The following is a 13,039-nucleotide window of genomic DNA, read 5'->3' on the forward strand; positions in this document are numbered from 1 at the left end:
ACCCTCCATTTGCCCTGGGCGGGGACACAGGCCAGGGGCTGCTTTCAGCCCCCCCTCCCTCCCCGGCAGATGGAGGGTCTGTGGCTCCCAGGCCGCTCTGGCTTGGCTGGGTGTGGGGCCTCAGGCAGAAGGGGCAGGGGCCCTAGCCTCCCCCCCACTTTTGGGAAGGCTCCACCAGGGCTGGCCTCATGCCACATGTGCCCCCCACGAAGCTACATTGTTTAGGCTTCAGGTTCAACCCTGAGTGGTGGGGCTCAGGGCATGGGCTTCAACCCCATATGGCAGGGCCTTGGCTTTCTGCCCTGGACCCCAGCGAGTCTAATGCTGGCCCTGTTTGGCAGCCGCACTGAAACCTCCTTGTGGGCCCCAAGGGGGCCTTGGATCCCTAGTTGGGAACCACTGGTCTAGATAATACTTTGTCCTTCCTCAGTGCAAGGGTGTGGACCAGATGACCTCTCATCCCTTCCAGCCCTACATTTCTGTGATTCTTTCTTTCTCTGCCATTGTTCTTATGGCTCTGGTGGTTTCCAGGTGCCCTCAGTGTAGTGTCTGTGGCTTTGGCAGCTGTATGGGCCCAGGTCTTTAGAATGTTTGCTCATGTTCAGTTATTTTGGCATGCTTCCAAAATTTTCCTGCTGATGGGGCACTGTCAATTTTTTACACCTTATTAGTCAGCCAAATCTGAACAGAATTTCTTGCAGTAAATGAAAGGTATATCTCTAGACCCAGGCCTTTTTCTCTGCCAAATTTCAAAAGCCTTCTGCAAGCAGTGGAGATGTTAGAGCTTCTAAAAAGGGCTGTAAGAGTATTTTATAATGGAAAGTGTTAAGCAAGTAAGTATTGCTACCAGTTTCCCATATAACACTCCCACACATTGGCTAGTGCTTTTCACTTGCCCCTGATTCTTCTCAAAGGCCAGATGAATCAAATGGGAAGCGAGCCATGAAAGCAAATTGTTACTATTTTGGACCCATGGAAGGAGGGTGTTCCAAGATCTGGTCTCTGTTATGTTGAGGGGAATGTAGCATCATTACTTCAGCTGATCGCAGCTGATACAGTACATCCTCAGAGAGAGCGCCTGTCTCGTGTTGTTCCCAGGGTAACCGGTGTAGATCCCAGAGCACAGGTATCATGTGCTCTCTCTAGGACAAATTGTCAAATGCGTGGTTGCCCTTCTATACCCGTTCCAGTTTTCAAATGGATTTAAAATGTAGTCCTATGTAGAGTGCGTCTCCAAACATACTCAGGGTGATGGACACATGTCGTCTTCATTTTTTTTCTTGCTTAATATTGTTTGTTGGTGTTGAGGCCAGGAGTGGAGTGGGAATGATAGGAAGGGAAGTTGTCTGGGGCAGTAGCTGTTTTCTAGGTCAAGGGTTCTTAACCTTTTTCTTTGAGGCCTCCTCAACATGCTATTAAAAACTCCACAGCCTACCTGTGCCACAACTGGTTTTCTGCATATAAAAACCAGGGCCGGCATTATGGGGTAGTAAGCAGGGTGATTGCCCAGGGCCCCATGCCACAGGGGGCCCCGCATAGCTAAGCTTCTCAGGCTTTGGCTTCAGGCCTGGGTGGGCTGGGGGAGATGAAGTTTTTGGCTTTCTGCTCTGGGCCCCAATGAGACTAATGCCGCCTCCGCTTGGCAGACCCTCAAACCTGCTCGCAGCCTACCTGGGGCCTTTGACCCCTTGTTGAGAACTGCTGTTCTAGGTTACTTGTCTGTGAAGTGCCTAGCACTGTGGGACTCTGATACTTGATTGGGGTTCCTCAGAGCTACTGTAATAACAGTATAAGGTATAGGCTGGGGGAGAGAAATGGGCTGTGGCTGGGCTTTTCCACACCTTACTGCTGTTAGGGGGAAGTCTCTGCACTTGGAGCTGCTGGCTCCACCTCAGCAGGTGTTGGTCTGCTTCCCCCAGTTAATGTGGCTAGGGTTCTGGGATCACATGCCTATTCTTTCAGGACAAGTAAACTTTTCCAACCATTTTGAAACTTTTGATGCAAGTACAGTGTGGCTACTAAAATACAGCAAGCACAAAATACCACCTAAATGTTGCACAGACATTTGTATTACATGAGTCAAATTATTTGAGCATTTCTCATTGAATCAATCACCTTTCACTGAAAATTTATTTCCCCATATTCCATCACTTCTGTGGCTATTTTTGATAGCGACTTGAACTGCAATTCTGTGTCCATTCTTTTTTACGCTGGTGATTGTCAACCTACTGAACAAATGGTTCTCTGAGATTAAGGGTAGTGGTAACTTCCACCAATTGTTATGTTGCCGTCTGCACGCAGGCTTGGTTAGTATATAGACTGTCTTTGCAACAAGATCTCAAAGGTTATACTTTTAAAGAAAATATGGAGGCTTTGCAGTATGTATTTACTCAAAATTAATAAAAAAATTCATTGTTGGGTTCCATATTCAGTAACTGATATATCATTGGGATTTGACAGAAAAAAATAATTTGAAAATCTCTTATCTTCACCAGTAGTAATGTTTTCATGGTCCTGATTATGCCTTCAACACCTATGTAATCCTTTAGTCTGCAATGGGCATAATCTGAAGGCCAATGGAGATCACATATTACTGTGATACCGTGGAAGAAGGCTGGCCTTGTGGTTAAGGTTGTGGACTGGGACTCTGGAGACCTAGGTTTCATTCCTGCTCTGCTATAAACATCCCTTGGACAATTCACAATCTTTCTGTGCCTCAGGTACCCATCTATAAAATGTTATAATAGTACTTCATAATGCCCCTATGAGGTATAGAGGATAAACACAGTAATAATTGTGAGGTGCTCAGATACTACAGTTCTGAGTGTCATACAAGTACCTAGATAGATGCCTAGTGTGGGATTGATGAGCGGCCTCTTAAGGCATAGTCTCAATACAGTAAGGGCTTGTCTACGCTACCGCGCGGGGTCAATGTAAGATACGCAACTTCAGCTATGTGAATAGCATAGTTGAAGTCGACATACTTAGATCTACTTACCACAGTGTCTTCACTGCTGTAAGTCTACAGCCAACGCTCTCCCGTTGACTCCACTTGCGCTCCTTGTTCTGGTGGAGTACCGGAGTTGACGGGAGAGCACTCAGTGGTCGATTTATCACGTCTGTACTAGATGCGATAAATCGACCTTCCACTGGATAGGATAGTATAGTATATCGATCCGGTGGGTAGTGTAGACAAGCCCTTAGATTGAATAAACAAATCTGTGGCCAGAATTTGGTATAATAAAATCTTTATTACTGGGGATCCATGAGATGGAAAAAATACAGCTTGACTGATGGAGCCTAGGATGAGTCAGTGGGGCTGGCAGTTAGAAAAACATCTGTTTGTTAGCAAATTGAAGGAATTTGATATGGAAATCCAGTGAGACAATGAATATGGAATCCTGTAATAACTCTTCTAGTCGCGCTTAGAATAGACCTACCCTTTAAATTCTGCAGAGAACACTGGCTAGAAACTCTTTGGAGGGCATAGAAATTCCTTACCCATGCATTTCTCACATGAGTCTGTCAGGGTATGATACTTTCTGTTGTTTGACACATAATTTTTACTCATTTACTCTTAGTAATTATATGTAGTTAATATATTAAAGCTTTTAAGTGTGAATCAGCGTTTATACAATAAGTATTTAGATTATTTACATAAAGACAGAAATTTCAAAGTTAGGTTGATATACAGATCTTATCAACACATGCCATATATAACCTCACTTGGTGTATATTAAAAAAAGGTTATTTTTATTTCTCCATGTTCTCTTTACAGTTATGGCCAAAAGCTTTGGTGAAGGCATGCTATATTGGTTGCAAAGTGCAAGCACTCAGAAATGAGAAAATGTTTGATTTAAAGGTTTTGAAGGATATACAGTCATCACCAGTCAATAGAAGTGAACCTAGAACTCATGCTTTCCTGGTCCCCATTATTAAGTCTTTCTTTGCATTGGGGGTTCCTAAACCATCCTTTGGAGGGGTGGGGGCTCCTGGCCTTGGAGGAGGACAGTAGGCAGCTGGATCTGGGGAGTGGTTGGGGAAACCCAGCTCTACTTTCGCTCCACCATAGTGTGTGTGTAATGCCCTCAGAGGAGGCAAGGATGGTTCCATGGCCTGGAAATGGTCAGGGGAAGTGACCAGGCTCCCCAATCCTTGATGCTCCAACAGCAGGGACAATCTGGAGCCCTATGGAAGCCCTATGTAAAAGTGCTCTTATGACTCGAGAAATTGTCCAAAATGGTCTGCCAAGATTTCTCTCAGATCTAGGAGTGGAGCCATTGAACAGCAGTCCTATCTATCCCTAATAGGATTTGCCTGCAGGTAAACACCAGGAATCAACAGTGTTGAAAGGATCTGATAGATCTAACAATATCCGAAGAAGTGGGTTGCAGCCCACGAAAGCTTATGCTCTAATAAATTTGTTAGTCTCTAAGGTGCCACAAGTACTCCTGTTAATATCAGCATGGACTCCAGCTTTTTATCCTTCACTAAGATAGTTTAGCAAAGCAGCCAGTGGAGTCTCTGCTTGATCCTGGTCTGTACCTGGATTGACATGGGTCTTCCATTACACCACTCTTATACCTCCAGGCAATTTTCCTTTGTGTGATTATGAATCTTTTTTTTCCCCTGGACTATTCAGTCAACATAGAGGTTGGAAAGCTGGATCTGATTCAAGCAAGGGTATATAAAAAGGGCTGTCTTTATTTCTTCTTAATCCTATTGGGATTTTTGCCCCTTTGGAAAAGGCCAAGTGGTGGGGGATTTCAGTGGGTAGGAGAAAGGGTTAAATGTTAAGCGCTTGGGTGACTTAGGCTTGGTCTACACTGCATGGCTCCTGCCGATAAGTGCCCTACCACACCAACATCATAACTCCATCTTCATGGGAGGCGTAGGGATTGTGTCAGGGTAGTTAGGGTAATGCAGCATCTGTGAAGATGCTACCTTACTTACATTGGCTGTTGGTTGTCATTCTTGTCAATTTCATAGCTCCATACTGGAGCTGTGAAATTGACCAGAAAGCCTGGATGGAGCCAGTGGTGGGCTGTCCCCTTTCCTGGCTCCCCACTCCTACTTGGGTGGCTGCCCCCCTGCTCCTGGCAGGGAAGCGGGGAGCTGAGAAGCCCGGGCTGGAGGCACCCCACCCACCTTGCCCCTCTTCAGTCAGTGGAAGTGCTCCTGTTGGGGACATGCACCACTGACAGAAGAAGGGCAGTGTGGACGTGAACAACTGTAGTAATTACTGCGGTGGCTGTAAGCTGACCTAACATATGTTGACTTAAGTTTATAGTGCAGATATGACTTTAGACTCCTAAGTCTCTTAAGTGCTTTTGAACATAGAACTGTAAGTATCCAACCCATCCCCCTTCTGCTTCAAAATCCATAATATAACCAACCACCCAACCCATACCACCATATTCACCTTTCATCCTAACTTTACCAACTAAGCACCTGAATCTGGCTCCTGCTCTGCTAGTGTGGCATCGGGAAAGAGGTTGAGTTTTAAGGGTTGCTTATTCTCTAGGTGTTGTAGTAGTTAGTGATGGGGGCAGGCTGGGCTGGCACAATGGTTACCATAGTCTCCAGTTCTGTTTATACTGCAGTGATGGGAGTCTCTCATTGCATTACAATTCAAGCTTCTTGGCCTTCTGGCTAAGAGAGGTGAAAACATTTCTAACCTAAGACTACACCTTGGCTTTGTATAATCTTGCAAATGAAATGATGGGAAAAAATTGTAGTTAAAAAGGAAACAAATTTTAGTTACTGCCAAATAAAACTTGATTTTATGGACAGAATTTAAATTCGATATTGAGCCACCTTTCGGTGTGCAATAAATGCAATTTTAATTTATTTAATAAAATAAAAAATTCCTTGAATCTTTACACCTCTTCTCTCTCAGAATGACTAATGAGGTAATATCTGAAGAAACAGTTGGTGGCTACTTTAGATACACTTAAAAAGCAAAACTTGTACTGTAGCCAAAGTGAAGGCAAGTGTATATTCCAGGGGCCTAGAATTCCTATTCTGTAGTCCCTTAAGCATAATCTTGTATGATTTAGTAAAGTGCACATGTAGGATAATCTAAAATGAATTTTTGAATATGAAGTTTGAATACTTTGTGAACCGCAGTGGCACAAAAAACTTTCTAAATTTGATTCTACACTCCACTACAGTACATGGCACCAGGAATAGTTATCCTACACTAGTTTTAAATGGTGTTTGAAACTTATTCAAATAACTGTCCAAACAGTTTGGCTGGTCAGTGTGGATGGGGTCAAGCTTTTTGTATACGATGTTGGTTTTGGAGCGGGAAGGGTTGTTGAGTTCTTTATTCTGTGCCAGGACATTGTTTCTAAACTTGATTCGGTCCTATCTCCAGTGACATACATATTCTATACAGGTCTGCCTCATCTTACGCGGGGGTTCCATTCCGCGGTTAGTGCGTAAAGCGAAAACTGCGTATAGCCAAAATTCCATTGAGTTAAATGGCGGGCAAAATCGCCCGCACTACAGGTATAGTATTAAAATTGTTATTTTTCTCTTTTTGTGAGTGTTTTTGCCCATCGCGTAAAGTTGAAATTGCGCATGTTAAATGCGCTTAAGATGCGACAGACCTGTACTACAAACTAGCATCTTCATTTTTAGATTTTTTTCTTGTCATAATTTCATCTCTAAAAATCTTATTCATTCATGTTTAAAGATTCAATAAATCTTAATTCTTATCCAAAACTTCAAAGCAATTTGTTTTCTGTGTAGGCCCAGTTCATAACAAACTTGCTTATTTTTTGGATCTAATGTTGTGAAGTAATTAGGAAATGGTGGTGTTGGAGACCTGGATTTAAAGCTGGTTTGACCTAAACATGTTATGTCAGAGTAGGATTGTTAGAGGTGACATTTGGTCTCAGCATTCATTCTAAGGACATCTTTTTTTTCCCCCACAAACCTCTGGCTGGGGTTTTGCTGATAGAAAACCTTTATATAGGGTTGCTTTGGGTGTTCATTAGAAAACCACAGACACAGTTGGTGAGCGCTTGTCCTTTGTAGCTGACCACTGCGGCTGAACATTACAGGAAAAAAGTATAGGAGACTAAAGATGAAGCCACCTGGGAACAGCGTCTTGCTGTTTTGATGCTTGCTGAAATAGTTGGTAGACCCTTCAGACTTGTATCCACTTGCAACTGTTGCTATTGTGGAGACAAAGATAATAAGGGATATAAACCGATCACTAACTGAGGGGAAGTCAAGAAGAAATTTTCCTTATGAACAGGTTACTTCATAATTGTCCATTATGAGGTTCTTGTATTTCCCGCTGAAGTATTTGGTACTTGTCCACTGTTGGAGGCAGGATACCAGACTAGAAGGAACACTAATCTGATCCTGTATGACCGTTTTTGTGTATAGTCTCTGTGATGACCAACAAATGTCTGTTGAAGACTGCTTTGCCAGAGATTTTTAAACCTGATGTTTGAAGATTTATGTAGGACATTGTCTTGGAAAGGAGGTTTCATTTATTTTAAGGTCTAGTGAATTTCTTGACATACCATCTTGTGTGGCTTTTCTCATCTTAGCATTTTTTATTTTTAATAAGTATTTATTTAAATTTAATTTTCCTCCACTTGTTAGGTTTGACTTTAGTAGCCGTTACTGACCTTTTTTTCAGAGGAGGTGGGGAAGTGAGTCTGTTTTCGAAGGAGGTAATAAATGAACACACATTAGGGCTGTCAAAACAATGTAAACCTTTAGAGCCTACAAGTCCACTCAGTCCTACTTCTTGTTCAGCCAATCATTAAGACCAATACATTTGTTTACATTTACAGGAGATAATGCTGCCCCCTTATTTACAATGTCACCTAAAAGTGAGAATGGGTTCGCGTGGCACTCTTGTTGCCGGCGTTGCAAGGTATTTGTGCCAGATATATGGTAAACATTTGTATTCCCCTTCATGCTTCGATCATCATTCCAGAGGACATGCTTGCATGCTGATGACACTCATTTAAAAAATGTGTTAGTTAAACTTGTGGTTGAACTCCTTGGGGGAGAATTGTATGTCTCCTGCTCCATGGTTTTACCCACATTCTGCCATATATTTTGTGTTATGGCAGTCTCGGATGTCGACTCAGCATATGTTTGATTTAAGAATGCTTTCAGTGCAGATTTGGCAAAATGCAAAAAAGGTACCAATATGAGATTTCTAAAGATATCTTAAAGGTTGAAGAACCTGAAGTGCCTTCCAAAATCTGAGAGGGATGAAGTGTGGAACATGCTGGCAGAAGTCTTAAGAGCAGCACTCCTATGCAGAAACTACAGAACTCGAACCACCAAAAAAGAAAACCAGCTTTCTGTTGGTGGCATCTGACTCAGATGATGAAAATGAAGGTGTCAGTCTGCACTGCTTTGGAGTGTTATCAAGCAGAACCCGCCTGTTCTCACTTTCAGGTGACATTGTAAATAAGAAGTCGGTAACATTCTCTCCTGTAAATGTAAACAAATGTATTAGTCTTAATGATTGGCTGAACAAGAAGTAGGACTGAGTGGACTTGTAAGCTCTAAAGGTTTACATTGTTTTGTTTTTGAGTGCACTTATGTAAAAAAACAAATTCTACATTTGTAAATCGTGCTTTCATGATAGAGATTGCACTACAGTTCTTGTATGAGGTGAATTGAAAAATACTATTTTTATTTACAGTGCAAATATTTGTAATAAAATATAATGTAAAGTGAGCACTGTACGCTTTGTATTTTATGTTGTAGTTGAAATCGATATATTTGAAAATGTTGAAAAAATCCAAAAATATTTATTATAAATTTAAATTGGTATTCTATTGTTTAACAGTGTGACTAAACCTGCAATTAATTGCTACTATTTTTTTAATTTCTCAATTAATTGCAATTATTTTTTTAATTGTTTGATAGCCTTAACATAAATATATTTATAGTGCAATCAGGAAGGTGTAAGGGATTCTCATGGAGATCTTCACATATAGTACTGGTAAATCCAGTATGACTTTTCAGTGAAGGTTAGCTCTTGTTGTGCTATGTGATGGAACTTTGACTAAACAAACAAAATTAGTGGAAATGGTAGGGAAGGACTTTTGTCAGGCATGTTTCATGTCAGGTTTTAAAGCATATCTAGAGATTGATTCCCGTCCTCCAAAAAACTAACCCCAAAAAAAAAAGTGTAAGCACACCAGATTTTTCTTTATCTCCATGCCTTCTTTCATTAAAGTTCCTTATCTTGCTGAAGAAAATGCTAAAGAAATAACTTAAGCAATGTTAATTTCAACATCTATTTTTAAGACTGCCTATTTCAGAGCTTGGCACCTCACTGTTAAAAAGTTTTCATATTAAATCTTAACATTTTTATAGGTAGTTGATCCATCATAGATACTGAATCGGCAAAGGAAATCTTATTTCTTTGTAATATTATAAAATGTCATATGGACTTAACTACCAACTAAGTGCCAGTTCATTTAGGATGTCATCGCTGTGCTGTAACATTACTGTTAATTTAAATGTGCACTATTGTGCCATGATAGCACTTGGTGATTAGTTTTTTGCCTCTGTGTGCCTGAGGCAAGCAACTGTAGTATGATGCATTAGTACATGATGCCTTGTGCAGTGTGCTCAATTGAGAGACTCTGGGGGATATAACTTTGTTTGCATCACTATCGCTATGCTGAATTTCCATCTCCAAAGGTGCAGGATCTAATTACTTTGCGCTTTCATACATTTTTAACTTGTCTTGGCAGTGGCTCTGATAAAATAGAACTATGACCTACTAATGAGTGGGAGAAAGTTAGTTGTAAAATAGATTGAGTTGAAAAATGAGCCACAATCAGTAATTTTTGGAAATCTGAGAATTGCAGTATCTGTTACAGGAGTACTTGGTCCCTAAGTTTCTAGTATGACCATGTATGCACCCACCCTGTAATCAACTGCTGTCCTCCCATCCTGGAAGGCAGGGGATGTATGACTTCACCAAGAACCTGTCATAAGGACACCCCCTACCACTTCATGAATTGGTTCTTGAACTCCTCTGTTGATTGGGATGAGAAAAATGTCTTGTCTTAAGAAAAAGTTTATGGTAGGTATAGAACAAGTGTGTTAAATCATACCTCTGCTAAACTGACAGCACCTCTGCCTCTACTTCTAACTTGTAGGTGTAGTGCTAGGAGTATGGTATTCAGACCATGGTACTATCATGATTCTAGCACCGAGAGGGAGGATCATATTAGTACTTTGAAAATAGTTACACATTAAATTACTTGCTTTAATATTTTTATTTATCCTGAATCTAGGACTTTTTAGGAAGCTGCTATTAACCCATTGAGTATTTCCAGTAATGTTAATTTGAAGCAAGCATAGATAAAATTTTTGTACAGATGTCCCCTTAAAAAATAGTGTCCTGGGACAAGAATAGGCAAAACAAGAATTAACCATACTGCTTTTAAAATCTGTTCACAGGAATAAACTGCAGACTTTTTCATTGACCTGTAGTTCAAACATTTGTAGTTAAATTACACCTCTACCCCAATATAACGTGACCCGATATAACACTAATTCGGATATAATGCAGTAAAGCAGCGCTCCGCGGGGGGCGGGGCTGCGCATTCTGGTGGATCAAAGCAATTTTGATATAACACGGTTTTACCTATAACGCAGTAAGATTTTTTGGCTCCCGAAGACAGCGTTATATCGAGGTAGAGGTGTATATGTGGAGAGATCAAGGTTGATTCAGTTGCAAATAAGTATGCCATTGATACATATTTGTTGCATTGTATATATATTTTTTAAAACTGTCAATTATTAAATTAGCTTAAATTAATTTTTGTAATGAGCACTACATATGTTTGTATAATCAAATCTCCTTCTGGATACTTACCAAAGATACAATTGGTAATTCACTAAGTAAGCATGCATATGTTTAAATATTAAATCACATTCTTCATTTAATATACTAAAACATAGTAAAGGAAAGACTTACTGAAAAAATACATTGTATAAAAAATGTATATTGTATATCCAGTTGTGCAATACGAGGAAAATATTTCAAATGCCAGTATTTCACATTTATTTTTTTATTGTAAATACTGTATGTTTAAAAGGAGCAGTATACCAATGTGGTGGTGAACAGAAGACTTCCAGCTGTTTGGAAAGGTCATCACAAATGACCTACCTTAAATGTGAAGTATGTTTTGCATTTTACTTTTTTTTTTTTTTAACAGTGCAGGCCTCTTTCAAGGCTTTGGATAGCTTATTTCAAGAACTTGTATAATTTCTTGGAGTAGACTTCAAAATTTTGATGTAACTAGAAGTTTTAGAGACTGTCCACTGGCTAGACTTCTGTTTGATTTCTTGTGACAGGCATGTCACAGTTAACTTCAGACTCCTAGTTTAGATTTTTAAGGTTTTCCTTCTTCTGTGGGAAGTATTATGTTTGCTTTAAAAAAAAAATTAAAATGTAGTGAGCAAACTAATATTTAGGTGTAAATAATATCTATACAAGGTTCTAGGTCCCCTAACACACAATTAGTAGTATAACAAAATTCCTGCATCATTAAAATCATAATTCAGACAAGAACTCGGACCACAAAAAATCCTTTCCACACTATCTACAAAAAGTCTGTTTTTTAAAAAAGATCTCTTACAGCCTGCTTGGAAGATGGCCTGAGTTTGGTGGTTTTTAATAAAAACGGTGGATCAGGGGCAGGGTGAGGACCAAGTTCCAGAGTCCTGGAGCTCTCATAGAGATCGCCTTGCCAGTAATCACTCTTTGTTTAAAAAAAAAAAAAAAAAAAAAAGTGGTTCCAACTATGGGCATCTCAGCTGTAGCAGTATAGCACAGGAAGAAGGGCAGTACCTCAGTTAGAGAACATGCATTGTTTGTGGGAAACAAGGTCAAAGTGCATTTCATGTTGAATCAGAAAATGTTGAGGTTTGTGGTTGTATTTATTTATTGTTGGGGTTATGTCATTAGTATTGGGCAAGCCTGTAAAAAGGCCTTGTCTTTCTGTGCACATGTTAATTCACTGTAGATAATTGTTACATGGATCCTGATGGTTGAGGCTTCCAAGAATGCGGTGGAGTTTTAGGTGGTGTGGGCAGAGACCATTTAGATCCTTGAAGATCAAGATCAAGAATTTGAAGGTGATGTCATTGTCAATAGAAAATGGAATGAGCAAAGTACAGGGACTTTGTGCTCTTGGTTACCATGTGGCTGAGGAGGTACCCTGCTGCGTTTTGCACCAGTTGCAGTTTTTCGAAGTTGATGCTTTCAGATCCAAGTAAATTGTATTTCTGTAAAGTAATTAGAGGATGCAAGAGGCAATATGATGATCAAGGATGGGATGCAATCTCTAAGCCAGCTGGGATAATAGAATGTTTCTCAGAGATGTTGCTATGAGGGCCCAGCATCAGTGAGGAGTCTAAAAGGACCCTTAGATTGCAGTCTGTCTTGACATTTACGGACATACATCCTCCATTGGCACTGTCGTAAGCTCTTCAAAGTGCTTCCCTCTACCTACAAGCATAACCTGTCTTAAGTGGGTTAAGCATCAGCCAGCTCTTCTTGTCCATGTGCTGATCTCAGGCAGATATTGGGATAACGTGGTTACAGATTTACCTGTATATGGTTGACATTTGAACTCATGTAGTCAACTTTTTTCCTGGTGGTTACATGTAAATATTTATAAGACCAAAGAGAATTGAACCTTGTGGCACTTCACAAGGGAGCACTATATTAAACTATTCAAAAAGCTTTCTATCCTTCAGTGTACTTGTTTTCTGCATTCATAATGAAGCTTTTACCATATTTGTGAGGTATTTTATCTTTTTCTTTAACCCTGTGGTTCCCAAGATCTGTGCTGTGAAAGATTCCAAAATTGATTAAAGCACTTCTCAGTTATAAACAAAATGTACACTAAGCCCTCTTCTGTTGTAGCTTTCTGTGAGTGGCTTAGGAGAACACTGTTTACAAATCCTTGTATGCTGTTTTTCTTCATATATATATATATATATATATATATATATATATATATAT

At 40.1% G+C, this 13,039-nt stretch overlaps 1 protein-coding gene across 1 annotated transcript in view; it reads left to right on the forward strand.

Annotated features, from left to right (window-relative positions):
* The window catches only part of LOC112114688 (importin subunit alpha-4), an 83,709-nt gene that overhangs the window by 6,408 nt on the left and 64,262 nt on the right, over nt 1-13,039 (forward strand). The gene's annotated exons all lie outside the window — the stretch shown is intronic.

Source organism: Terrapene carolina, unplaced genomic scaffold (assembly GCF_002925995.2).
Source record: "Terrapene carolina triunguis isolate 2854851 unplaced genomic scaffold, T_m_triunguis-2.0 Scaffold142, whole genome shotgun sequence".
Taxonomy (NCBI): domain Eukaryota; kingdom Metazoa; phylum Chordata; order Testudines; family Emydidae; genus Terrapene; species Terrapene triunguis.